Source organism: Homalodisca vitripennis, unplaced genomic scaffold, assembly GCF_021130785.1.
Source record: "Homalodisca vitripennis isolate AUS2020 unplaced genomic scaffold, UT_GWSS_2.1 ScUCBcl_1;HRSCAF=141, whole genome shotgun sequence".
In the NCBI taxonomy this organism is placed as follows: domain Eukaryota; kingdom Metazoa; phylum Arthropoda; class Insecta; order Hemiptera; family Cicadellidae; genus Homalodisca; species Homalodisca vitripennis.
This window is the reverse complement of record NW_025776166.1, coordinates 685,048-712,223: the sequence shown is the minus strand read 5'-3', so window position 1 is coordinate 712,223 and position 27,176 is coordinate 685,048.

Below are 27,176 nucleotides of genomic sequence, written 5' to 3'. Positions count from 1 at the left end.
AAGCCTTTAATCGAACTAACTAAGAAGAATATGCCATTCCAATGGGATGTAGAACAGAAAAAGCGTTCCAAGCTTTAAAAGAGAAGGTAACTACAGCTCCCATCGGAGTGGGCGCTGTAATTATGCAAACAGAAAATGGAGATGCCTTACCAGTAACATATGCATCCAGGAGACTGCCAGAGGCAGAGAAGAAATACACAGTTACTGAAAAGGAGTAACACCAGTGTGAGAAACCCAGCATTTCAGACAGTTTTTATGGGGACGAAAATTCACCTTTGTAGTAGATCATCATGCTCTATGCTGGTTGAACAAGAACCGAGATTCATCAGGAAGATTGGCAAGATGGGCCCTGAAGCTCATGGAATTTGACTACGAATTTAGACATAAGCAAGGACGTCTACATGTAGTCCCTGGCACATTGTCACGTAACACTTCTGAAGGCTGTTAACCTGAAGACGAGGAAATTGCTAACAAAATCCTTATGTTGGCCCTGATGAGTATAGATTTACCGAGCTACAGGATTAAGATGAGGAGTGCCGAAGAATTAAGGAAGCAGTCTTGAAACCTGACGAGTCTACTGCATCAGACAGAAGATTGGCGCGGAGTTTCGTGCTTGAAGATGGAGTGCTGTATAGGAGAAACGTGGCTCATGTAGGATATAAGAATCTACTCGTGGTGCCTAAGAGTATAAGGAGTGAAATTTTGTACGAATGCCATGATAGTCCTTTGGCAGGAGGACATTTAGGTCTCACCAAGACATTCCATAAATTGAAGTGCAGGTTTTATTGGCCTAACATGTTGAAAGACACAGAGAAATATGTTAAAACGCGCCTTCCCTGTCAGACTCGTAAAACACCGAAGTTAGCGCCAGCCGGAATGTTGTAGCCCATTCCTATAGGACTTCCATATGAAAGAGTTGGTATAGATGTATTGGACCCATTTACAAAGACGGATGTGGGAAATTAATACATTATAGTAGCTTTGGACTATGCGACAAAGTGGGCAGAAGCGAAAGCAACTCCTTCCGTAACTACAGAAGAAAGAGCTAAATTTGTGATTAATAGAATAATTTGTAGGTTTGGATGTCCGAAAGAGATCCTTACGGACAGAGGAAAGAATTTTAGATCAAACAAGGTGTGTGAAGTTCTTAATGGACTTGGAATTCGCCCTCTTTTTACGACGGCGTATCAATCAGCGTGCAATGGTCTCGTAGAACACTAACTGCACACTTGCTCAGATGTTATCCTATTACACATGATCTAATCTAAGAGACTGGGATCTCTACGTAAGCATCACCTGTTTTAGCTATTAGGAAACCATCAAACATAGCCCTTATTATATGCTTTTTGGCCTTTGGATGCAACCCTACGCAGAAACGCAAGTAATGACGTAAACGCTGAGGAGGTCCTTCAAAGAGTTTATAAGTGCCGTAGGAATGTAATAAAATTAGCTGAAAGAAGTCAAAACAAACCAAAGGATCGGTACGATCAGAAACACCGTTTCGTTGAATATGAACCCGGTGATCAGGTTATGGTGTGGACGCCAACTCGCTAGAAGGGAGGACGACCAAGTTACTACACAGGTGGCACGGACCGTATAGAGTGACCGCTAAACTCTCCGAGGTAAGCTACGATGTATAAAGCTTATTGTTTCTCTTTACCTTTATGTTGTACATTGACCATAACTTTACCTAAAGGCCCGATCTTTTCATGTGTATATGAACTTAATACTAAGCTAGTTGGATACATGTGTACATTTCCTAACTTAGTCCAATGAATACAAACCTTATAAGAAGCGCAAAGCCAATGTTAAAAAGTCTGCCAATTTTTATTTGAATTTGGCAAGCTTAGCGCGTCCACCGCTAGGCAGCGTGAAGGGCGCTCGTGGCGTGGCGAGCTAGAGTGAGACAGAAGACAGAACGGGAGCGAATGAGAAGACAGCGCGCGGCCAGTTAGACAGAGAGAGAGAACAAGCTAGAGCGAGAGGGAAAGAGGGGGAAACAAGCGCTCCTAGCGGCGGACGCGCTAAGCTCGTTTTGGCGGGAAACCAACTTGGCAGACTATTCTCCATAAGCTTTGCGCTTCTTATAAGGTTTGTATTCATTGCTTAGTCTTACAATCCTTTTCCGACATAACTGAAACACAAGCTCCACTATCGACTTCAAATACAATTTCCTTACTTTCCACTAATAACTGTACCGTTATTGGCTCAATTTTATTAATCTTAGTTTCTATTTCTTTATCCGTAAATGGATTAGAAATGTCATACACATCGTAATTGTCTTTAAGTTTCCAGTGATTATCTGAACCTGACTCTGCTGATTCTTTACTTTCCTCTACATAGTGCTGCCTACATTTATAAACATATTGCTTTTTATTGCTGTAAAACTGTTTCCCTTAAGCCGAAGGCTCATTATTACACCTATATGTAAAAACATTTGGTTTGTTGTAATTAGGTTTGTTAACATAATTTTTCGATCTACAAACTCTTTCAAGGTGTCCCTTATTTTTGCAATGATTACACGTGTACTCACGAAACCGACATTGCGATGCTGTGTGTGTGTCCCACGCTTGCCGCAACAATAGCAGCTGATGTCTCCCAGCGCCTTCCCGCCGTCCGATGACCATCTCGCTCCGCTGCTTGCCGCCTGTGTCCTTTTCGGTATCGACCCGCTGCTCTGCATCCGGTGAATACGTCCTCCTGTAGTTGTCCTCTGGGCCGCCCCCTTCTCAGCAAATTCCATTGCAGTAGCTAGTTGCACGGCTTTTTCATAAGTGAGGTTTTCCTCCCCGAGAAGTCTTTTCTGTATCTGTTGGTCTCGCAAACCCGCGACTAATCTGTCCCTTAAGTAGTCTGGCAATTTATCACCGAATTCACAATACTTAGATAACTGTTTTAAATGCACAATATAATCGCTAACCGTTTCATGATCAAATTGATTCCGCCTACTAAATTTAAATCTTTCCGTGATAAAAGAAGGCTTGGGATGCAGATACGACTTGTCAGACGGTTTGTCTGGTGTAATTAAGTCTCTCAGTAACGTATAGGTCCTTACACCCATAACTGTCAACAACGTGCTTAGTTTCTTTGAATTGTTGATATCATTACAATCAATAAAAAGCTCAAATCTCTCTATATAAGACTGTCACGATTCTTCCGTACTATCAAAATGACCCATAGACCCGATAGTTGCTATTTTGTCTTCTTGTACACTCCGTAATAACTGTTTAAAATGTCCCCGGTAAAAATAATCGTCTAACGGCATCAATTGTAACGATACAAATCAGCCTGTGCGCTGCTTACACCAAGAATAGTTTATATCGATCGGCGTACCTTACTACTCACGACTGTTGCAATGTCCCGGATGTCTTTGCACATTCGCGGTTATTTGCACGTGTTCATTACGCTTGTTGCCCTTCCGCACTATATTACTGTAATTCACTGTTTCAATGTCCCGAATGTCCTTGCACATTCGTTGTTATTTGCACGTGTTCATTACGCTTGTTACCCTTTCGCACTATATCACTGTAATTCACCGTTGCGTTGTTTTCCTCGTCGCCACTGTAAGCGACGTTCCACCATCCCATCCTCGTCGCCACTGTCATATATGCGGGTCTACACTGTACACTATATGGGTGACGTCACAGGAGAGCAGCCTATGAGCATTCTTTATTCATATCAGACCACATCGTATGTTACATCGCCTGACAATACTGTGACGTCGGGGCCCATGTTCCCGCCGTCTGGAAGTACTGGAGGGGGAGGTCAGCAAGGTGAGTGCCCGAGGCGGTGTGTACGTGAGAGGTCTCCGGCGCGAGCGGACGTCCGAGCTCCCTGAGGGCCGATCTAGTGTAGGGCTTAGCCTAGTGATGGTCGTGACGCGTAGTGTCCGTGGGTTCGGAAGTGTTGTTGTTTAAGTTAATAAAGTTGCTGTAATCTGAGCTGCGTTTGGTTCCTGAGTACACCCCTTCGCCCCAGCTGAGCAGGAGGCGTGACAAATTGGTGGAGGCGCCGGGTATCCTGAGGTGATCCAGAACCAAAGACGGATTAACGATCCCAGGTTAGTAATATAATATAATAGTGAATATTTCTTTTTCAAATTCGGTTTTTTTTAAGTAAGTTGATTAAGTTGAAAAAAAATGTAGATTGAAAGAACAAGAGACAAAGTTAGTTTTTGATCCAAATAATTGTAGTTACCTTTTGAAAGCAAAGTGTAATTTGGAGTAAATAATTTTATTTGTTTTCTCGTAGCTTGTAAGCCGAACATAATTTTGTAGTTGTTGTAAGAGTAGCCTACTTAGCAGCCACAGTGCGTCGAACCAAGGTACCGGTAAGGGAGGCAACCTACCCGTGATGTAAACAAAGCTGTTTCTTTTTATTGGTGAATAGAATAATTTTGAGAAATAGTTTGTGTTTTTATAAAATGGTTTAAAAAAAAAGAAAAAAAGAGCTTGTCCATGGGTAGGCCAGGTCAAACCCAATTGGTACGACGACTGTCGCGGCATTGATATGTTGTGGTGTTTTGAATAACCCTTGTGTTCAGGGGAATATGTATATTTGAATTGTTGATTTGATTTGGATTGTGATTGTGATTTTGATTTTGTTTTGATTTAATTTGGTTTTTATTTAAATCTTAATTCGTGATAGGGTGGAGCAATCGTATTTCGTCCCCAAACATCAAGTTTAGTGTAAAAACAAGAAGTCAGTCAAGACTGATATCAGTTAATGAGGTTCCCGAAGACCCAGGACAACCCCAAAGACATCTTGAGGAAGTAGGAACCGTAGCTGAAGTCGATTTAATTCCCCTACCTGGTAGTGGTCCTGACGGTGAAGAGGAAGTAGAAGCTATGGCTGAAGCAAGGGGGCCTGTTATTACTCCAGGAAAGTTCAGGGGCGGAATGGAGGACAACGTGGAGGAGTATCGCCCAATTTGGAAGAGTGGCAAAGGCCAATGGCTGGAACGAGGATAAGATGTTGGTTATTCTCCCCTGTTACCTGGGAGGGGCCGCTCTGAAATGGTACGAAAACCTAGAGCAATCTTTAGGAGCCAATATCACCTGGGAGCGGGTAAAGAATGGAATGAAGGATACGTTTCAAGCAATCGCTTGGGATGAACAGATGGAGTTCCGACTGCGGATGCGGATGCAAGGGGAGGAAGAGCCCGTAGAATCGTATGTACAAGATGTGTTAAATTTATGTTCAAAAGTGGACCCCGGAATGAACGAGAGAACTAAGATCAAACATGTTTTAAGAGGATTAAGGCCATCTCTATTGGAGAAAGTGATGGTGATGACCAATGACACTCTAGAAAGCCTACTGGCTAACGTAAGGAAGATCCAGACCGCACGTTTCATGGCTGGACAGCGGGTAGACCACCTACTGGGGGAAGTCTCATCAAAGGCGACAACTACAGGGAACGCCAGTCAGCCATCCAAGTCGGAAAGAACACAGGAGCTAGAAAGCAAACTAGAAATCTTAACATCTGAATTTGCCAAGTTAAGCATGCGTCTTCTAGAACAGCAGGAGAAGAATCGAGATACACGAGGCCGCATGACTGAGAACAATAAGCAACAGCCAAGGGTTCAGTTCGAAGTTCCGAGGGAAAGAAGAGCACAAGATGGTGAACAGTATGGAAGGTGGAACCGAGGGAGAGCAAGAGGAGCCTACTCCACCTCGAATCGTGGAAGAACTAGTGACGGTCGAGTGATATGCTACCAGTGCAATAGACCCGGTCATTATGCTGTTGCATGTCGCTCAGGAAATCAGGGAAACGACAGAGGGAATCACTAAATCAGGGAGCGAGTGGTTCCGCTAGAATGAGCTCCCAACAACAGAGGGAACATCCTAATGAACAGAGGATGAGCGTCTTGTGCCAAGAACATGAGCGCCGAGAATGGCATGACACATGGAGGAGATACAACCGTAATCCACGCCATGAGTATCGCCGTGGAGATTTTACCAACGCTATACCCAAGGAATTCCCTCGTCCCGAGGCCAGTACTGTTAGGACCGTGGGAGTATTGGAAATAAAAGGAAAATTAAATCAGAGGACAATGCCAATAATATTAGATACTGGGGCCTGTGTGAGTTGTGTTGATGAGAATCTGGTAGCCAACGTGAGAGACAGGATTAAAGCAGTACAAGGAATGAATGTTAAGACAGCCACCGATGAGCCAGTACAGATTTTGGGTAGAATAGAAATTATCTTAGAAATCAGCCACTGTGTGATATTGTTTCCAGTGTTTGTGGCCAAAGGAGTGGGTGACTGTTGTATCCTGGGTAACGATTTCCACCTGAAGTTTGGTACAACAATAGATTTCTCGAGGAGAAGAGCCCAATTTATAATCGCCAACTGAAGAAAAATCTCAGTAGATTTCCTCAGCGCGGAAAAAGACGAAAGTATTTGCGTCCACCTCCAGACCCCTCGTGGTTGAAGCACATACAGTTTGAAGAAAGACAACAGATACAGGCGAGAGTAATATGTGATGATTCTACTGAACTCCCTCCAAGAAGTCAGAGACTCCTGAAAATTAAGTACGAAGGTTTGTTGCCCACTTTAGGAGTTATGGAACCAAAGGAAGGAATATTTAGAGAAAAATCTGTTCTAGTGCCCTACGGATTGACTCACGCCGAGCCACCTAACCAAGTATTGGTGATGAATCTGGCAGATGATAAAAAGTGCCTACAAAGAGGCGAAGTGTTAGCAGAGGTATATGAAATTTGTGAACTGCGAGAAGAACCGACCAGCGAAGTCGAGGGAGCAAGACAAGAAAAGAGCGAGCTTGAAGAGGCAAACATAGATATTAATCCGCAATTATCCCCAGAGAAAAGAAAAGCCCTACTTAAACTGCTGACAGAGTTTAGAGACCGCTTTGCCTGGAATAAATCTCAAATAGGACGAACAAACGTGTGTGAACTGGCCATTCCACTCACTGACGATACCCCAGTGCATCAACCTCCCTATAGGGTGTCGCATCGTGAGCGAGAGATTATCAGGGAGCAGGTGGATGAAATGCTAACGAAAGGAGTCATTCGGAAAAGTAACAGCGCTTACGCATCTCCAGTTGTACTCGTAAAGAAGAAGAACGACACATGGAGGTTCTGTGTAGATTACCGTAAATTGAACCTATGTATTCAAGATCTAGCGTATCCCTTACCATTAATTGGAGATATATTGACATACTTAAACGGATACCAATTGGCAAATACCAATTAAGGAGGAGGATAAGCACAAAACTGCTTTTATAACGGCAGACGGCCTTTGGGAGTGGGAATGTACCCCCTTTGGACTCAAGACTAGCCCAGCGGTGTTCCTGAGATGTATGGACCAGGTACTAGCAGGGTTGAAATGGGGGAGCTGTCTGGTTTACCTCGATGACGTATTAGTCATGGCACCAGCATATGATGACATGCTGAGCAGATTAAGGCAGGTCTTGGAAAGGCTTAGATCAGCCTCTATGACTCTTAATCCAACCAAATGTTCGTTCGGGTATAGCGAAGTCAAGATCTTAGGACATACGGTAAACGCCCAAGGTATAAGTCCAAACCCTGACAAGATACAAGTAGTAAAAGACTTTGAGGCTCCAAGACGACTAAGAACTCTGCGATGCTTTATTGGTATGTGTAATTATTACAGATCTTTTGTGCCGGATTTCTCTAAGGTAGTTGGTCCTTTAGTCCATCTTACCAGGAAGGATGTAAGATTCCATTGGGGTCCTGAACAGGAGGCAGCCTTTGTAGATCTGAAGGAGCGCCTGACATCAGCTCCAATTCTGAGACATTTTGACCCAAAGTTGCCCATTGAGTTGCACACTGATGCGAGTGACCAAGGAGTAGGCGCAGCCCTTATGCAAAAGGATGGAGAGACATTGCTTCCAGTAGCGTATGGTTCACGAAGGTTATCGGATGCCGAGAAGATATACACTACAACTGAGAAAGAGTGCATCGCTGTGGTCTGGGCGGCGCAACATTTTAGGCAGTTCTTATGGGGCCGAAAGTTTACTATAGTGGTGGACCACCACGCGCTATGTTGGTTAGACAAGAACAGAGACCTGTCGGGCAGACTGGGCCGTTGGGCTCTCAAACTTATGGAATTTGATTACAAAATTAAACACAATCAAGGGAGATTGCACGTGGTACCAGACTGTCTATCAAGGAATCACGGAGGGGTAGACGATCCGGAGGATCAGGACAAGAGCAATGATATCCCAATGTTAGCAATTAACCTGAAAGATCTCACCAGTCTACAGAGAGAAGATCCCGATTGCAAGAGGATAATAGAAGCAGTTCAAGACCCCGACGGAGCAGCTAGCGCAGATCGACGGTTGGCTAAGAGCTTTATAGTTGAAGACGGGTTACTATATAAGAAGAATGTCGCACATGTAGGTCACAAGACGTTACTAGTGATCCCAAAAAGTATCAGAGATGAGGTGTTATTTGAATGTCATGACAGTCCGTTATCTGGCGGCCATCTGGGGTTCAGTAAAACATTCTTCAAGATAAAAAGCAGATACTACTGGCCAAATATGGTTAAGGAAGTTGAACGATACGTAAAAACGTGCCCGGATTGCCAGAGTCGCAAGACACCCAAACGAGCAGCCGCAGGGTTCTTACAACCTATTCCCGTGGGACAGCCATTAGATACCATAGGAGTGGACTTCTTGGGACCGTTTCCGAGGACAGCGAAAGGGAATGTGTATATAATAGTAGCAGTAGACTACGCCACAAAGTGGGCAGAGGCCGAGGCAACGAGAACCACGACTGCTGAAACAACAGCGAGGTTCCTAGTAAACAGGATAATCTGTAAGTTCGGATGCCCAAAGGAGATATTGTCAGATAGGGGGACGAATTTCACATCCTCCTTGGTGAAAGAATTGTTAAAAGGATTGGGAATACGACCAGTATTTACAACTGCCTACCACCCCATGTGTAATGGATTGACAGAACATTTTAACGGTACTTTGGCCCAAATGCTGTCGAACTATGTCAGCACTAACCAGAGAGACTGGGATTTGTATGTAAGCCTTACTTGCTTTAGCTATAACACATCTGTACAAGAGACAACTCGACACACACCCTTCTTCCTTATGTATGGTCGAGAAGCACGACTCCCCATAGACGTGTCCCTACGCCAAAATGCGTCAGAGGACCCACAAGTCGAGGAAGTGCTGGAGAGAGTTCAGAAGTGCCGTGAAGACGTACAGAAGATAATCAGCGGTACACAGAAGAAGCAGAAAGAGAGGTTTGATAGGACCCATCGACATGTGGAATTTGAACCAGGGGATCAAGTAATGGTGTGGACTCCCATCCGCAAGAAGGGTAGATCTACTAAACTGCTACACAGATGGTATGGACCATACCAGGTCGAGGCTAAGCTATCGGACGTGAACTACGTGATACTAGTCACCAAAGGAAAGAAGCCTCCGTTCCAGGACACAATTCACGTTAGTCGGCTGAAGCGGTACTACCCTAGGACACTGTGAGAGGGTTGTGGTAAACAAAACAAAATGGACTAAAAGCAGTTGTAAATAATATTTAGTAAAAGGTAGATTATTAATGTAGGACCATGTTCAATTTTTGGACTTTCCAATTTATTGTGAATTGTAGTGAGTGGTAGTAAAACCTTAACATTAGTGCACGAAATGAGGAACTCATGAAGGTGTGCTTCACGACAACCAATAGCCGGTGAATGAACTATGAACGTGCCGTCAGCAAGATCAAAGTTCGAACGGAAGGGGAGAGTGTGAAGACCTTGCTGAGGACAATTAGTTCGGTTAGTGTCGGTGTCGCGTGGACATAAGTGAACTGAAGACAACCTGAGTCCCATAATCGTGGTTCATTATATATATTCATATACGTTTATTCTCAGAACTGATTTAATAATTTTCCAATAATTGCTATTTATCGTACAGTGTTTAACATTTTATTTCTTGTTTAATTGTGTTACTTGTGTGTCTACCTAAGTCCTGACAGAGACAGGAACGAGGTGAGCGACTATGGAATACCAGATAGCGGTGATGTATCTAGTTACGTGTAAGTGTATTTTGTGTGCAGTCGCAGTTACCGGGATGCACAGCGACACCCGGGTGCCGATATCTGTAACTACAGGGGTGTACTGGAAAGAGATACCCGAGATGGTGATGTACGAGTCATCAGTTTCTCTAGTGTATCAAAGTGTGTTGCCAGAGGTCGATATGGCTCATTTGTCACTGCCACAGAATAATGGTTTTTGTAACAGAGTATTAAATGATCCCCAATGTATGTTGTTCGCATGGATTCTTCAGGCCGATAAAAGAATAGGACAGCAAGTGAGATGGCTGAACTCGAGCCTCAGTGGGAAATCCGATGTATATGTAAAGTCTAATAGTATGTCTGCTAGAGTCCAGAGGAGTTTAAGTGTGATAGGAGATTTCGCCCATTGGTGCTGTGGAGTAACGACTAAACGACAGTTAAAACCTTTATTCACTAATCAATATTTAATGTTGATGTGAGCAAGTAACTGAAGCCTTTTCAGAAATAGAGAATGTCAATTTAGGTATGAAGAATTACAGTGCAGAAGTAGAGAGGATAGAGAGGACCTTCCCACGTGTCGTGGATGTTGGCGTTAACATAACCAAGTTAATCGATCGATTTCAGAAGCAGGAATTCACAAACGAACAGAGAAATGATCACAAGAGTTTTAGTTTGTTACAGGTGAGCGCGCACCATACAGTACGTCAGTTACAATTGTTACAACTTGTTACACGCCTAGAGATATTGAGTCAATGTCGAGAGGGGAAGATCCCGAATTCTATAATAACTGCAGATAAGCTAAGAGAGGATTTAACAAAATTAACAGTTGCATTAAAAGCGGACAGCTATGACCTAGCGATACCAGTGGAGGAAGTGTCTAAATACCTTAAGTTAGAAATAGCTGATTGTGTAATTTCTGGTAACTCAATCTTAATAAATTTGCAGATTCCAATCAAGAAACTTACGTCCCAATGGAGATTGTATACCCCTTTAATAATACCTTTCGCGTGGAATAACCAGACTTGTACCATTAAGCAGGAATCGTCATTTTTGGTTAACAGTGAAGACAGTATGGTAGTGATACAGGGAGCAGCCTTGCAGCACTGTCAGCCGAATATTAATCCACTATGCTATGTCCCTAGATACGCCGGTGACGCTGTGTCCGGTTCACGTTGCCCTAGAAAAACATTTATGGGTGCGACCATACAAGAGCTGAGCTCACTATGTGTATTTTCATGTGTGTCAGGTGTCGTGCCACTTATCACCCAGATAGAAGACTTCACCTATGTACTAACCCATATTGTTGAGCATTTAGAGTTTGTGTGCAGATACACTTCGAACCCTACAGTTAAGATAACAGAGCGTAAGAGCCTGGGTGTACTACACGTGAGAGTGCCGTGTGATTGTAGCTTAGTCGCTGACTCCCACATTTTGGTTTCAGAAAGCTATCCGTGTAGACAGGAAGCGTATAAGTTAGCTGTGGCACACATACTTCCAGCTTCGTGGTCAAAATTAAAAACTTTGAAAATCACCTCTAAAATTAATCATGTTTCCAGCACTTTCGAGACACTAGACGAATGCTTAGACAACAATTGGCCTAGTCAGCTGCCGCACTGGAATTTATCTTTTTCAGAACATAGAAAGTTAGAGAGCCCGACGCTTAAGGTTTTGTCCGTGGAGAGGGACATGTATACATCACTGTCAGCCGTGCTGCACTCCATTTATCTTTGTTTACTAACCATAATTGTTGTGAGAAATCCCCATCTAGTAGGCTTAGGTATAGGAGCATTTGTGAGAGCAGAAAATGAAATATTCTCCCCGAATCAGGAACAATTTATTGTGGATTTATTTTGTGGCATTATAATTATATTGGTTCTGATTGGTTGTCGGTACGTCGTGGGATTATGGGTAAACTGGAGATCCAAGGTATCGAGACGAAAAGGCGACGGCATAGCGATGACCGCCAAACGTGACGTCAGAGACGATGGCTTGCCAAAGAACTTACCTATCACGGAGGTCGATGGAAAGGAGCTGAGAATCACTCTTGAATGGTGGGACCAAGTTCGTGATCAGGTATAAAGGATACCAGGTAATCGTTGTAACCATAGGTAAACTTCGAGGTAAACTGTATAACTGTGAACGTTATAGTGTATGATTAATAAAATGTATAAAATATATTATTTCAGGAGATTATTGTTATCATGAATTCGTAAACATGTAAGTCCAGTGTGTAAATGAAAATGTGGGGAGTGTGAAAGTTTGAATGAAAAAAAAACCGAGTGGCCACTCAGAGTGAATGTGAGTGAATATGAGTATTAGCTAATATAAGAGTTTATATTCCAAAACTGTTTATTATGATTGACTAGGTGAAATACATGTTCTGTTTTCAGCGATACGTATACATACGCCAACATCAGCGTGGAATGGTTAGAAGTTGATTTTTACTAATAATAATTAAATTGTAAGCTCATAATTATTCTGTAAATACAGGGGACCCTTGAAATAGTTTTAGAATTCCTAGATTAGGTTAAGACTTAATGTTTAAGAGGATTGGTACGTCGCAATGAAATAATAATTTGTTAGTAAAATATAATTGCCTATTGTATTATAACACTGATGTAAAACATTTAATAATAATTTATGTTGTTCTTCCAGTTGTCATTAACGTAATTATGAATTAAGCGTTGACAAGTTAGTTTCTAAGATTGTAACACCGTATACGAAACCAAATGTTGTATATGGTTATGCTAACCAATGTTAAGAATTAAGTAATTACTTTTGTAATTTGTTTGTAATTTGGGGAATAAAAATAATCAAGTATTAACTTGTCAATGCATACAAAGTAACTTATAAGTTGTTCGGGTATAGTTAGCTATTAACATATTCTTGTGTGGTATTGAGGTAGTTATGTTAAAAGGTAGTTAGATGTATGTAAAGAATAAAATTTAAGAAATAAGAGCTTTGTTGAAAAACGAAGTCATTTCATGCTAAGTCTTAGAGCACCGGTGGGAAGTCCAGTAGCTCAGAGCCAGGCCGGTGACCCGAGAGGTCAGTTGACCAGAGAGGCCGGACGGCTACTGCTGACCACAGCTTTTGTCACGTAGACACTGCCGCTGTGCACAACTTCAGTTACAAAACTTTGTACCACCTCTTGCACTGTAAAATATCTGTATCCTGTAGTACATGGTTACGCTTATAATGTCCTACTATAGTTTGTTTCACTTGTCTATGTTAACGAGTAGGTAGATGTCAAATATCTAGAATAGCCTTGTCGTGGACTTATAATTACAATTGTTTAGTTTGGGTCCTTATAATAATATCCACTTTGTAAGGTTATTATTTATAAATAAAAAAAAAAAAAAAAAAAAAAAATGCTTTTGCAATAGTAAGTTATAGTATGGGTAGATAATAAGGATTAATGTACTAGTTAGTAACTTGGTAAATAGTTCTGATAATAATATTATCATGTTTGAATTGGAATATCGTCATTGTACTAGATCCTAAGAAAGGGCAATATAGAGGATTAATATATTTTGTTTTGTATGACTCGCACAGAACGGCTGAATGGTTCCGGAATGTGTCATGAACTCATTTATTCATATACAATTATAATTTCTCGCTTCAAGTAATTATAAAGACATGTAAAGTTGATTAATGTACTTTTAATATAAAATGTCGAATATACCTACACGTAAGGATAGATGTATAATATAAGGGAATGGACACCACCGCGGGTATTTAAGAGTAAGTTTCTATGAACTCATGTTTCTGTCAAATAAATGCGATTACACCAATAGCAAACATTGCTAAATAGAGTAGGTAGATAGGCTCTCGTAGGACAACATGTTTTTGTAGAAGGCAAACCTTTGTGAGGAACGATTCATTGCCTGTTGCTGGAATAACATTAAAATTAATAAACTTTCCCTGGAAATATACTAGTAAAGCGGTACCGATGGGAGCGAACGACTGAGGCTCGTGATCGGGCCGTCCTAACTTCAGAGACTTTACGTGTGATCGGGCCGTCCCAACGCCAGAGACTTTATGTGCCAGTGTAAATGACTGTCCCTGAGAAGTGGCTGCCGCAGCGTCGTTGTTCCTCATGTGTTTCCTCCACATCTAAAGACAACTATTGACTGTTGGAGAACCCCGACCGCTAGCCACACTGTTAGCGATACGCGGCGAAACGTGAGGGTAGACGCCATGGTAACTTGTGCACGTGACCCAGCCGCCCAGCTGAACACAACCAAGGGGCCAGCTGCCAGGGCCTGGAAGAATGAAGAAGACGAACTCCTAGAGGGCATCCACCCCAACAACCACCCTTAATTTGGCTGAGGGTGTGTGACGTCGGGGCCCATGTTCCCGCCGTCTGGAAGTACTGGAGGCAGTAGCGTAGCCAGAAATTTCGTTCGGGGGGGGGGTCCGAAACCGGGGGATCCGGGGACGTTTTGTGTGTTATTTGCCAATGAATTCACTGGTAAAAGGTAAATACCAAAAACATGGAGCTTTAGTAACTACGCCTTATAGAAAGTGGAAATATGTTATAGGCAAATTAAACTCTCACAGCAACTCTAGTACCACAAATTTTCTTGTATAGCTACAGAAACTTTACGAAGTTCGATTCTGGCCGGGTAGAAGGCACCAAAGTGATAAGAAAGAAAAAGAACACAACAGAGCTTCACTCAAGCGTATAATTGACTCAACTATATTCTGTGGAGAAAATGAAATACCCCTTCGGGGACATTGGGCCACTGACGGCCGAAAACCCTTTAGAAAAGAAGGGCGATTTTCGAGCGTTGCTCGGGTACAGATCAAACTAACGCAACGGTCGGAAAATGCGCCGGAAAAACTCTACTGATTAGAAGTTCGGCCACTTTGGATTTCACTGATTGGGGTATTTATGAATGAATTATAACGACGATTTTTTGTATCATTACACTGTAGACGAGTATATAATTATCGGAAAAATCACTTTCGGTCGGAAATGAAATACACCTGAAAAACTCTTATGATTAGAACTTCAACTACTTCGGACTTTGGTTATTGAGGTAAACGTGGTATTTTTTATTGAGTTAGGACGACGATTTTTTTGTTATCATTAAACTGTACTCGACTACCTATATAATTATCGAGAAAAAAAACACTTGCGGTCGGTAAATACCGAAGAAAAGCTCTCTACTGATTCGTTTTGACGATTTTGGATTTCACTGGTTGAGTGGTTGAGGTAAAAGTAGTACTTATAATTAATTATGTTAGGACATTGAATTTAGAGATTAATTCAACGCCGACTAATAAATATATAATTATCGAGAAAAAAAAACAAAAATAATCACTTCCGATCGGAATATACTAAGGAAAATAAAAAAAATACCTCAGTCAGTGAAATCCAAAGTAGTCGGAACTTCTTATCAGTAGAGTTTTTCCGGTGTATTATCTGACCGGAAGCGATTTTTCAATTTTTCTTTCATAATTATAAAGATATTAGTCGGCGTTCAATTGATACCTAAAATCAATGTTCTAACATAATTCTCAGTACCACTTTTATCTCAACGACTCAACCAGTGAAATCCAAAATCGTCAAAATCTGAATCAGTAGAGCTTTTCCTCGGTATATTCCGACCGGAGGTAATAATAATAATACTTTTTATTGTGTCAACAATAATAAAAATTGCGTACAATCGTCAAATTAAATTATTTAGAAATATGTATATCTATTTTAAATTGCCCCCATTCATACCCGTTCATACACAGTCCACACTCATTCCTAAGACTGATACATACTTACTGCCATACGTTTTAAAATCTTCTAAATTTTACCACCAGAAATAGAGGATGACCGATTTACTTTAAATTTCATCCCAGCGGCTCATCATAAACTCTTCCACTGAATAAAACACCCTCGACGCCAAAAAGTGTCTCAATCGAGCTTTAAATTTTGTTGGTTCATTTAAATTTTTGATTTCCTCAGGGAGCTTGTTGATCAGCTTAACACCAACCTCGGATGGCAAACGTTTGAATGCGGCTGTTCTGTGCGGATGTAACCGAAGGTTGTCCCTGCCTCTTGTCCCATATTGATAGACGTCCCTGCCCCGGACGAACTCGCACTTAAATCGGCAGTACAGGGCGACATCGAGGATGTAGAGACAGGGCAAAGTTAGAAATCCAAGCTCCCTAAAGGCATCTCTGCATGAATTTCGGGATTTCAATTTTGAAATGATGCGGACAGCTTTCTTTTGACTTCTAAATACTCGCTCAAATTTGTATTTAGAACAGCTGCCCCATAGCCTCAACTCGTACATTAGATGGGGGTGTACAAAGCCGAAGTAGGCCATTTTTAGTACATCCCGGGAGCAAAATTTGGAAAGGTTCCGTAGAGCATAAATGCCTGAAGAAACCTTTGAGCAGGTACTTTCAATGTGATTGTCTCAATTCAGACTTCGATTAAGGTACATTCCGAGGAACTTGGTGGAATCAGTTTCCTCTATGAAGACATCGTCCGCCATCACAGCAGCGTGATCCTCAATCTCTCTTTGCCGCAAACAGAAATTTAGTGCATTTGATTTGAAGTTGTTGTCCTCAGATTTAATTTAGAAAAAAACTGAATACATGAATTCAGTTCTAAAAAGGAAACGATTTCTAATTCATGTTTTGTTGGAGCTTTAATGCAGAGCGTTTGTATCGTCAACATACTGGACCATTTTCCCTCTCAGGAGCGATGAGTTCCGCCTGCTGATGTACACAAGGAACAAGACTGGTCAAAGTATAGATCCCTGTGGGACTCCATAGGAAAAAAGTCGCTAATTTAAAGTGATTTAATTGTTTTTTTCTCGATAATTATATATGTATTAGTCGGCGTTGAATTAATACCTGAAATCACCGTCCTAACATAATCCTAAGTACCACTTTTACCTCAAACACTCAACCAATGAAATCCAAAATTGTCAAAACTTGAATCTGTAGAGAGCTTTTCTTCGGTATTTACCGACCGGAAGTGATTTTTTTCTCGATAATTATATAGGTACGGTGTACAGTTTAATGATAACAAAAATCGTCGTCCTAACTCAATCGAAAACCCCACGTTTACCTCAATCATTGAAGTTCAAATTAGTTGAAGTTCTAATCAGTAGAGTGTACCGTATGACGATAACACATGGGGGTGGTGACTTCTGAGGTCGTAGTAATAAATACTAGAAAGGCAAAGTTTACTTATAAGTTCAATTTAATTTACTAAACTTACAAGCACCACTTTTTTAGATGGTAAATGAAAAATATGTATTGCCACGTTGCTGCCAATTAGAATGTAATAACTAAAAGTATATCTTCTAGGTGGGCCTAAAATATCCAATGTTCTATTGAATTATGCGTACGACGTTTTACTTTACAAAACAATAATATTTCACTTCCCTTCACAATAGGTAGACTCACAACCCGGGTATCAGCGTCTTGGCACGAGACATTGAAGCTGTAGTCTAAGAACGGTTACTTCTAGAAGAGGAGTAGAGTTGGGAAGTGGTAGCCATCTATTCAAACAACACGTGAGATACATCAGCTACGTAAACTCGCCTAAAACAAATTCGCGACGGTATTAGCCATTTAATGATAAAAATTACTATTTATAACAACGTGCTCGTCGCCATAAGGACGACGCCACAACCTTTATCTATCTCCATCAAGCAAATAAAAGATCTTCAAGGGTAAGTTACTTTACTATTCACATCTTTACTTTACGTTACATTCATTTTATACGTTTGGCATCAAAGGGCTAATTTAATAATACGAAAAGATAAATTTTACTTACGGACAAAGCACGCGAGGTCAGATCGGTTACGTAGTTGGGCTGCTACAAAGAGTTAGAAGAAAAAATTCATACGCGTGCCAATTAGGTAGTTACTCCGCCCAATAATTTAGTTCCGGAACATTGGATGTAAAATAATATTATATTATACTGGCTGATTAGGTTGCGAAATTTACATTGTATGAAATTTAATTAACTAATTTACGGTACAGAATATCCCCCCTGTTTTGATTTCGCAACCTAGTTAGTCGCTTTACTTTAAACATATTCTAAATAACAAACTTAATTCAACCTTTTATTCATTACATAAATTCAAATTCAACCATAACAATACGATAGCGCGGGGTTTCAAAAGTTTCCTATGAAATCCGCTAGATCGCATGCCAATGCAGTTCTATGACTGCTCGCTTAGGGACCAAAAATAGAAAATCAATTTAGGCAAACTATTTTCATGCAGTGCACGTTGCAGCGTTTTAGAATTTGCGGGTCGTTGCAAGAATAAGGGCATTTAAGGCGATTAAATCGTAAACAAGTGTAGTGTAGTGTTTTGTTATATAGGCGCCACATTCATACTTCTTTTTGCATTCATACCAGTGTTTTGTGTATAGTGTTGTGCCATTAAATACCCTAAGACTTGCGGACAAGTTACCAATATGGATCGAATACTTTGGAATGAAACGTCCCCTCACGAGAAGCTAAGTCTCACATTTCTTATTAATACTGCATCACTCTTAATATATATATTTACATACAACATCCTATACATCTTACGTCTACTTGAATTTTAACACTTCAAATGTATCTACAAAATTCAAAATTCAACATTTCGGCATACATACAAAACACAGACAATTTTTCATATTTGGTTCCCTCATTACAAACAGTCAGGATCAACTTTGTCTCATTTCTTTACACTAAGTCTATTTACAAATTCTTTTTCTATATTTCATTTCCATTGACACATTCGTTAAGAATTCACCAAACAGTTAACTTCCTGGATTTTATCTTATCTTTTAAATTTGGCAGCAAGTGGTTCCTTAAGCTAGGGATGCTACAAAATTTTTTTTTTTATTTTCAAGTGTATTTTCCGTCCGAAAGTGATTTTTTTCAATAATTATATACACGTTTACAATTTAATGACACCTAAAATCAACGTCGTAACTTAATTCTAAGCAGTCACTTTACGTCCCCACGACGAATTTGAACGAAGTGGTCGCTAATTTAAACTGTTCGTCGTGTTACGGTTCAGGTGACTTTGCGACGTCACGTGACCGCGCTGTATAGAAATACCGTGATTACACTACACTATCCGAAAGGCCGAGCCCAAAAGTATCGTTTGATACTTTATGATGAAAGGACAATTATATTTTTAACAACGGTCACTTCAATCAGTGAAATCAATCAATTTAATGTTTGTAGACAAGAGTAATGATAACTGTCCTTCTTTCTCCTGCTCCATGCTTTATTTTTTAATATGTCTTAAAATTTCGGGGGGGGGTCCGGACCCCCTGGACCCCCCCCTTCGCTACGCCACTGACTGGAGGGGGAGGTCAGCAAGGTGAACGCCCGAGGTACGTGAGAGGTCTCAGGCGCGAGCGGACGTCCGAGCTCCCTGAGGGCCGATCTAGTGTAGGGCTTAGCCTAGTGATGGTCGTGACGCGTGGTGTCCGTGGGTTCGGAAGTGTTGTTGTTTAAGTTAATAAAGTTGCTGTAATCTGAGCTGCGATTGGTTCCTGAGTACAACCCCTTCGCCCCAGCTGAGCAGGAGGCGTGACAATAAATACTGCCAACATAACTGGTGCAGACAGTAAATATCACTATGGGTACATTACCAACTTAGTACTTATCACACTAAATACACTACAGTAAACTATAAAATAGAGATCAAAGAAAGGGAAACCGTGTTACTTTGACACGGTACACGTTAGCCAACTAAAAAGAGTTTAGCTGAGAAATTAGATATAAAAAAGGAACTATCTTTATGGATGTAACTGTTGTAAAAATATATCTATACTTAAATATGATCAATGAACAATATTTGCCAATAATGTAATGTTGGTAATGTATAGAACGTTTTTGATTCTAATCAATGTATACTTGCGTATTAGAAAATATAACTGTGTTAGGTTAAGTGAATCTGCTAATGAAGTGAGAATGTGGTCATTGCCCTGAGTGACGATAAATGCCAGGTAGGCAGGGCAAGGTCCAACACTAGTGTGCTGAACATTTAATGTGGTACGTTCGGGCAGTTAAATTGACTGAAGTTTTAGCATATACGTTGTTACTCTATTGGTTGATAATTTTGATGTGTTCATATTGTATAAATTTATTGAATGTTGATGTAAAGTGAAACCTTTTTTTGAAATAGTAAACGCAGCTTAGCTTGTGCTTAGAGCTGGCCAACTGTTGTGCCTGACTGGAATATGTCGTACGCTGGGACGCACCGGGAAAACGTACTACCGCTGATAGTGTCAGAGCGTAACGAAGGGATTTGGCCAATTATATATATTCTCCATTCCATTCTCCATTCATATACTCATTCCATATACTTTTCATTGATAACAGTTATTGTTGTGAGAAATCCCCATTTGGTAGGTGTTTATCATTTAAATGTAGTTAGAGGAGAACCAATAGAGATATTTGTAACAGAGAATACGTGCATGGAAGCTATATATTTTATGGTGTTAATTCTTGATTTTATTTCATACTGGGTACTCGCGAGATGGTGTTGCCGATGGAGAAATAAGCGGAGAACTGAAGAGGTGCCAATGGCGGGACATCGAGAGACTCAGGACAACGATGGTTTGCCCAGACGTATGCCGCTTGCCGAGATAGATGGGCGAGAACTAAGAATTACCTTGGAGTGTTGGGAAATGGACAAAACAATCGATAAGTAACCGACAAGGTTAACTAGAGCAGAAATTGGAATTCATGTTATAAAAAGTTATGTAGTTATTCATTTTGTTAGTTAAAAAAGGGGTTTTTCTTTTATAGCATACGATATAGATTTTTAGGGTTCAATATTTTAAACATAGGATATTTTTGTATAAAGTAGTATAAAGAATATAGTACTATTATAAAATGATGGTTTAAACTGTGGAATATCTGACATAATACTGTTGATCAGTTTTTAAGATGATTGTTGTGAATACTTCAATATAGGATGATTCGTGTACATGTACATTATGTGAATCGATAGTTACAGGACAGGAGACAGAGCGAGACAGACACGAGCCGGTGAGAAACAGCTGATCTGATGTGGGGTCACGGTCAGGTCACCGAGGCGACATTAGCCGCCACCGTATGACTGCTGCGTGAATGGTGCATGAATGGTGGCCACCAAGTGAGTAAATGAGTGAATGGGTAAAATGGTTAGTTAAACATAATTAATTGGGAATTATTATAATGCTTGGTTGTGTAGAGTGTCTTCACAATACAAAATGATATTGTTAGTATGTACGTGGTAGTGTTATATGAAAATGTTAGAGACATATGAATAAGATATATCTGTGAAGAAATCTATGGAGACTATTAATATTGTATTGGTAAGGATCATGCCACTGGTAATATTTGACATTAATAAATACCAATTGATAGATGTTCTCATATGTGTGTTTGGATGACAACTTAAATATGGAATAATGTGTCATTATGTGATTAGACATTAGTGCTTATTTAAAATACATTCTAATTATTACATTTGAGTATAGATTCCATTACTAACGAAAACAGTAAAAATATGTATGGATCAATGGATTATTCCGATTCTTAGAACTATGTGAAAATAGTTTTCTGAATGTAACCATGTATAATACTAGTTAATATTGTAGAATAAATGATCATTTATATACTTCTTTGTTTAAAGGTTATTTTTGACGATGGAAGGATTGTGAAGGAAACAGGATTTTTTCGGACATTTGCCATCGTTCAGTGAAACAAGAAAACAGTAACACTACGTTTCGAGATCTGCAATCTGATCTCTTCTTCAGGTAAGAACTAACCTAATACATTACTAACCAAACCTGAAGAAGAGATCAGATTGCAGATCTCGAAACGTAGTGTTACTGTTTTCTTGTTTCACTGAACGATTTATATACTATCCATAATTGAACATGTTTTGTAATGCGATACGTTTCATTGTTTTGTATATTATAATTATTTTGAAAATAAGTTAAGTATCTGTAAGGAACTGTCGGGTACATAAACTGTCGATGCTGGAAACTAATGTCTTTGTGTTAATAAATTGTAGACATATAGTTGCGATACTCTGGAGCAGTAGTTATAGCGCGTAGCAGCGAGCGCTTTAACGTAGGGGCATTTGCGCACGGAGTGTGGGACTCCCTTGCGGACTACCCACTAAACCCCCTACGGACCACGGAGGGCCCAGGCCGGAACCCTTTCGGATGACATCTTGCCTGGTACGTGTGTCTTATGTCCCAACCAGGACAAAGCTACTTGTTTCGGAAGCTAGGGGTCAGCCAGGCATCCGTCTTCACGCTTCTGATGAAGGATCGCATGTACATGAGTGGTGACTGCATTCCAGGCGTCCTCACTCTGCAGCATCATCTCCACAATGGTCTCTGCCGAAATATCGCCAACTGTGGTGGCGAGCGTTCTCCTGGCCTCGGTGAAGGGCCCGCAAGCGAAGAAGGTGTGATGAACATCATCATCTTCCTCCGGGCAGTAAGCACACCGAGGCAACCTGACTTTTCCCATCGTGTAGAGGTACTTCCTAAAGTAACCATGCCCCGTCAGGAACTGACACAGGTAGAAATCTATCTCCCCGTGGCCACGATCTACCCAGGATTGAAGCTCTCTATACCAATTACATGGTATACTTTAAATAAAAATAAAAATTTAATAAATAAAATTTTATTTTAGAATTGTAAATGGATAGGGAATAAAAAAGTAAATTTATATTGTAATCCAGCGGCAGGCACAACGCGCTTGGAATCTGGTCTAGACCTGACTTGATGGCAGTGAATGCTAAACAATAGTCTACAGTGGACTAAATCTTTTGTTAGGCGGCGAACCTGCGTTGAGAGAGATTCAAACAGGCCTGCAGGAACAGGAGCGTAGTCGGTGCAGGCCGAGAAAACACGCTCTGCTTCCATTCCGAGTTGAGAAGCGATAGAGTAAAGTCTTTAGTGCGAGTTTAAAAGTAGTGTCGGGCGTAGGATCCGTTGGTATAGATTATTTTAATACCGAACTCCAAGACCTTCACGACCAAAGAGCTAAGTACTTTTGACTGAATTATTAAATTTTTCTAAATTTGAAAATTTAAGAAGTGAATTAATTTGAAATTGGAATTGAAATTTGAAATTAACGATCAAATTCTGTTGAGTGTGGACTAATATATATCTAAATTGTAAAGGAGTTATTTATTTAAAGTCAAACGTAAAAATTTAATTGAAATTATAGGGATTCTAGTTAAAATTAAGAGCTGCAGGTGCTGCACCATATCCTGTAGGAACTTGTGAAAAATTCCTGTTGAGAACTGTTTAGATTTGTTTGAGAATTTTATTTTAAAGAAGTTTATAATTTTTATTTTATTAGTTTTGAGAAGAAGCCTATTTATTTTATTTCATACAAATTTATTCAAGATTATTATTTTATTTTATATTTTATACACACGTATTTGGAGGACAGTGAGTCCATGTTAAATCGAAAGTGCCTTGCCTAAGGAAGTAGTAATTTTAAACTATTGTGCAAAACATTTCATTGGTGGAATACAAGGTTAATAATTGAAATTTGGATTGATTTAATAAACCTGAATATTTCTAAAAAGGTGCAGTTTTAATTTCCACCAGTATCTACTTAAATCTTATGAGTTCGAGACTATTTAGGGTCATCATAATAAAAACAAAAAATTTTGTATATTAACATTTAGTATACTCTCGAATGAGACGGAAGGTCCAGCGACCGTCCGATCCTTCCGTCCACCTCCGCTGCCAAACCTGCAGAGTCTCCACCCTGGCAGTAACCAAGGCATCCTCTCTACCCCGCTCGGCAGCCTCCCGGAAGACGGTCTGTCTCTCGATGGCCAGCAGATCAATAGGAATCACTCCAGCCACGACCGCCACGGCCGAACCGGAAACGGTGCGATAGGCGCAGGCGACCCTAAGTGCCGCTCTTCTCTGTACCGATAACAGCTTTTGACTGTATCGCCTTATCCTCATTAAAATGGAAATTAGCAAAGAAACTTATGTTTAATGCATTTAGGCTTGATATGTATTGTTTAAAATTCCGATTAATATAGAAGATAAGCTTCTTGCAATAAAACTATTTTGAAAATAATTCATTGCAATCTCTTTACATTATTAATAAGTAATAAGGCAAGCCATTATGTCGTACTGTAAAAGCCAGCTATAAAATAACAAGATAGCGCCACATCACGTATTACAACGTTGCATTCAATATGTCAAGTGTTATATCTCTTTTCTTTCTTGATATGGCAATTAGACAGACAGACAATCGTACAGACAGTCAAATTGTACGGTTCCTCACCATAAAAATAATGTTAAAATAAAAAAAATCATAATATGTGAGGCTTAGGCTACTTGCACTAGACCAATGGCCGTTTCACGTAAAATGAAGAAGACATAGACAACACTGCACATCCGCCCACCTGCTCTCATATCGCTCCGGGATCATCTTTACAAAATAAAAAATCTGTCTGTGTGATTTACGAATAAACAATATATAAACGCTACATAAATCGGACAATATATGTAGCCAATAACTTTATTATCAGTCTTGTAAAAAGTAATTAGTATTACCGGTAGGTATAATATTGCTGAAAAGAAGTGTATTAGTATGAATAAAATTGTATTTTTTGTTGCAAAATACTCAATTGATTGTTACGAAAGGCACTAATTGTAATACAATCCCAGAACTACACTATCCCTGATAACCAAAATTAGATACACATACACTATTGGTAAAATACATTTGCGTTGCAAGATATAGCTTAGGAGGGAGTCCAGCACTGTTGAATGTGTACACATAGGTGCCATAAAGCATTACATAGTTAATAATTTTGTTTCTTAAAATGCATAGCGTTTCAGTTTCATAACAACCAACTGGCAAGCTTACGAGCTTCTCCCAGTATTTTTACCAATAGAATATTTTTAGTTATTTATTAACTTACCTTACTTTTGCAACAATTAGAAGAATTATATTTTGTGATATTTTTAATTTAACTTATTTAGTTATTTTCTTACACAACTATCGTTTAAACTGTTATCATTTTAGTTAAGTTAGATTCGTTTATATGCAGTTTTATTTTTATATGACAAGATTTTTTTCTTGTTTAATTTGATATATAAGATAATTTATTGATATTACAATATTTGCATTAATTTTAAAAATGGCTTGGTTAATATATACTTTAGTATAAACCCGTATAAGAAGTAGAACTTTTGAATACGTTTGTTGCCTAAGCAATACATTTTAATTACTTTTTCGAATTAAAATTGTATTTATGCTTTACTATTAGATTCCAAGTGTGTTTTGATTGTGTATGTATATGTATAAAATTTACTTTAACAAGTGTAAACCATGAGTGTTAGTTATGTTTTTGAGCAAAGGGGCTGAAACAATTTTCAACGACAATGATAAATTTGTCGTACAAAAATGATTTGATTATGTTTGAGTATTGTGTGTGTGTGTGTGTGTGTGTGTGTGTGTGTGTGTGTGTGTGTGTGTGTGTGTGTGTGTGTGTGTGTCCTTCCTCTCCCTCCACAGCCGACATTCTCTCTGCCCACCTCGATCCCTATCCAAAACATCTCAAAATTGCTCACATAAATTCCTAATCCCTTCTAGGACATATTGATGAGTCAATTCAATATTCCGGTATAATAATTTTGACTTAATAGGTATTTCAGAGACTTGGGTTAAGCCAGTAGTTTTGTCTCATGAAGTAGCGCTCCCTGGTTTTTCACTCTTGCGGAATGACAGGATTAATAAAAAAGGTGGTGGAGTTGCGCTTTATGTGCGGGTGGGTTTGAAATACAAACTTTCATATTTTTCACTTTCTAAGTATTCAGTTAAGCCTCAATTTATGCTAGTTAAAATTTTATTTCCAGGTTACGAGCACCTCCTGTTAGGGATCTGCTACCGGCCTCCGAAGCTAGGTTTCATGGTCGATTTCGAAAATGCTCTCTTGTGCTACATGTCGACCTACACTAAATCAAATCAAATCAAATCGTTTAATTGCAGTTGACAATATACATTGCATAGCAAACGTCAATTTTCATGTCTAAATTTTTTCCATTCATCCCACATCAAGGCCACATTTAAACTTACAACATTCAAACATTCACTCCCCATTCATTCCATGCCAATTACGCCCACTTTCGGAGCTGGAGTCAGTTTCCTCATCGCGTGGTCTCCCAGTTGAATGCCAGAAACTCATCAACACTGTAGAAAGCGTTTGACGCCAGGCAGAGTTTGATACGAGTTTTTAACACCTTGGGCGTTGAGGCATTTTTAATTTTGTTTGGCAATCTGTTTATAAAATGAACACCTGCCTGCGAAGGCAAATGTTCATAAACCACCGTTCTGTGCATTCCCGAACGGTAGTTATCTCTGCCTCTTGTCTCATATTCATGTATGTCTCGTCCTCTGGTTAAGGCACATTTAGACAAACAATATAAAGTTGTTTCTAAGATGTAGAGACATGGCAAAGTTAACAGTTGCAAATTTTTAATTGCTGTCCTGCATGACTCTCTGAAGTTTAAATTAGCGATAATGCGAATTGCTTTTTTTGTAATTTGAAAACTCTCATAAAATGGTTGTTTGCACAGGCTCCCCACAAAACGATTCCATACGAAAGGTGGGGATAAATTAGCCCGTAGTACGCCGTAATCAGTACCTGACTTGGGCAGTATTTTGCCAAATATCTTAAGACATAAACTCCTGAGGATAATTTGGCACAAACATAATCAATGTGATTTTTCCATGTCAACCCTCGATCAAGGTGTATTCCAAGGAACTTTGAAGAATAGACTTCTTCCAATAATGTATCTGCAACCATAACAGCAGGACCTCTTTCAATATCTATTGAGCGCATTGAAAAGTTTATAAAATTTGATTTTGATGAGTTTATTTGAATATTGAGGCTATTGAAATGTTGGACACAATTGTTAAGGTCAACAAAGGTCTGTATTTCTAAATTTTGTTTTGTACCTCCTCTAAAACAGAGAGTCGTGTCATCTGCGTACTGCACAAGCTTTCCATGCAGTAGTGATGATTCAATGTCATTAACATATATCAGGAAAAGAATTGGACTGAGTATTGATCCCTGGGGAACTCCATATCTCAGTGCAGTAGGTTTTGAAATTTGATTCGAAATTTGGACGACCTGTGTTCT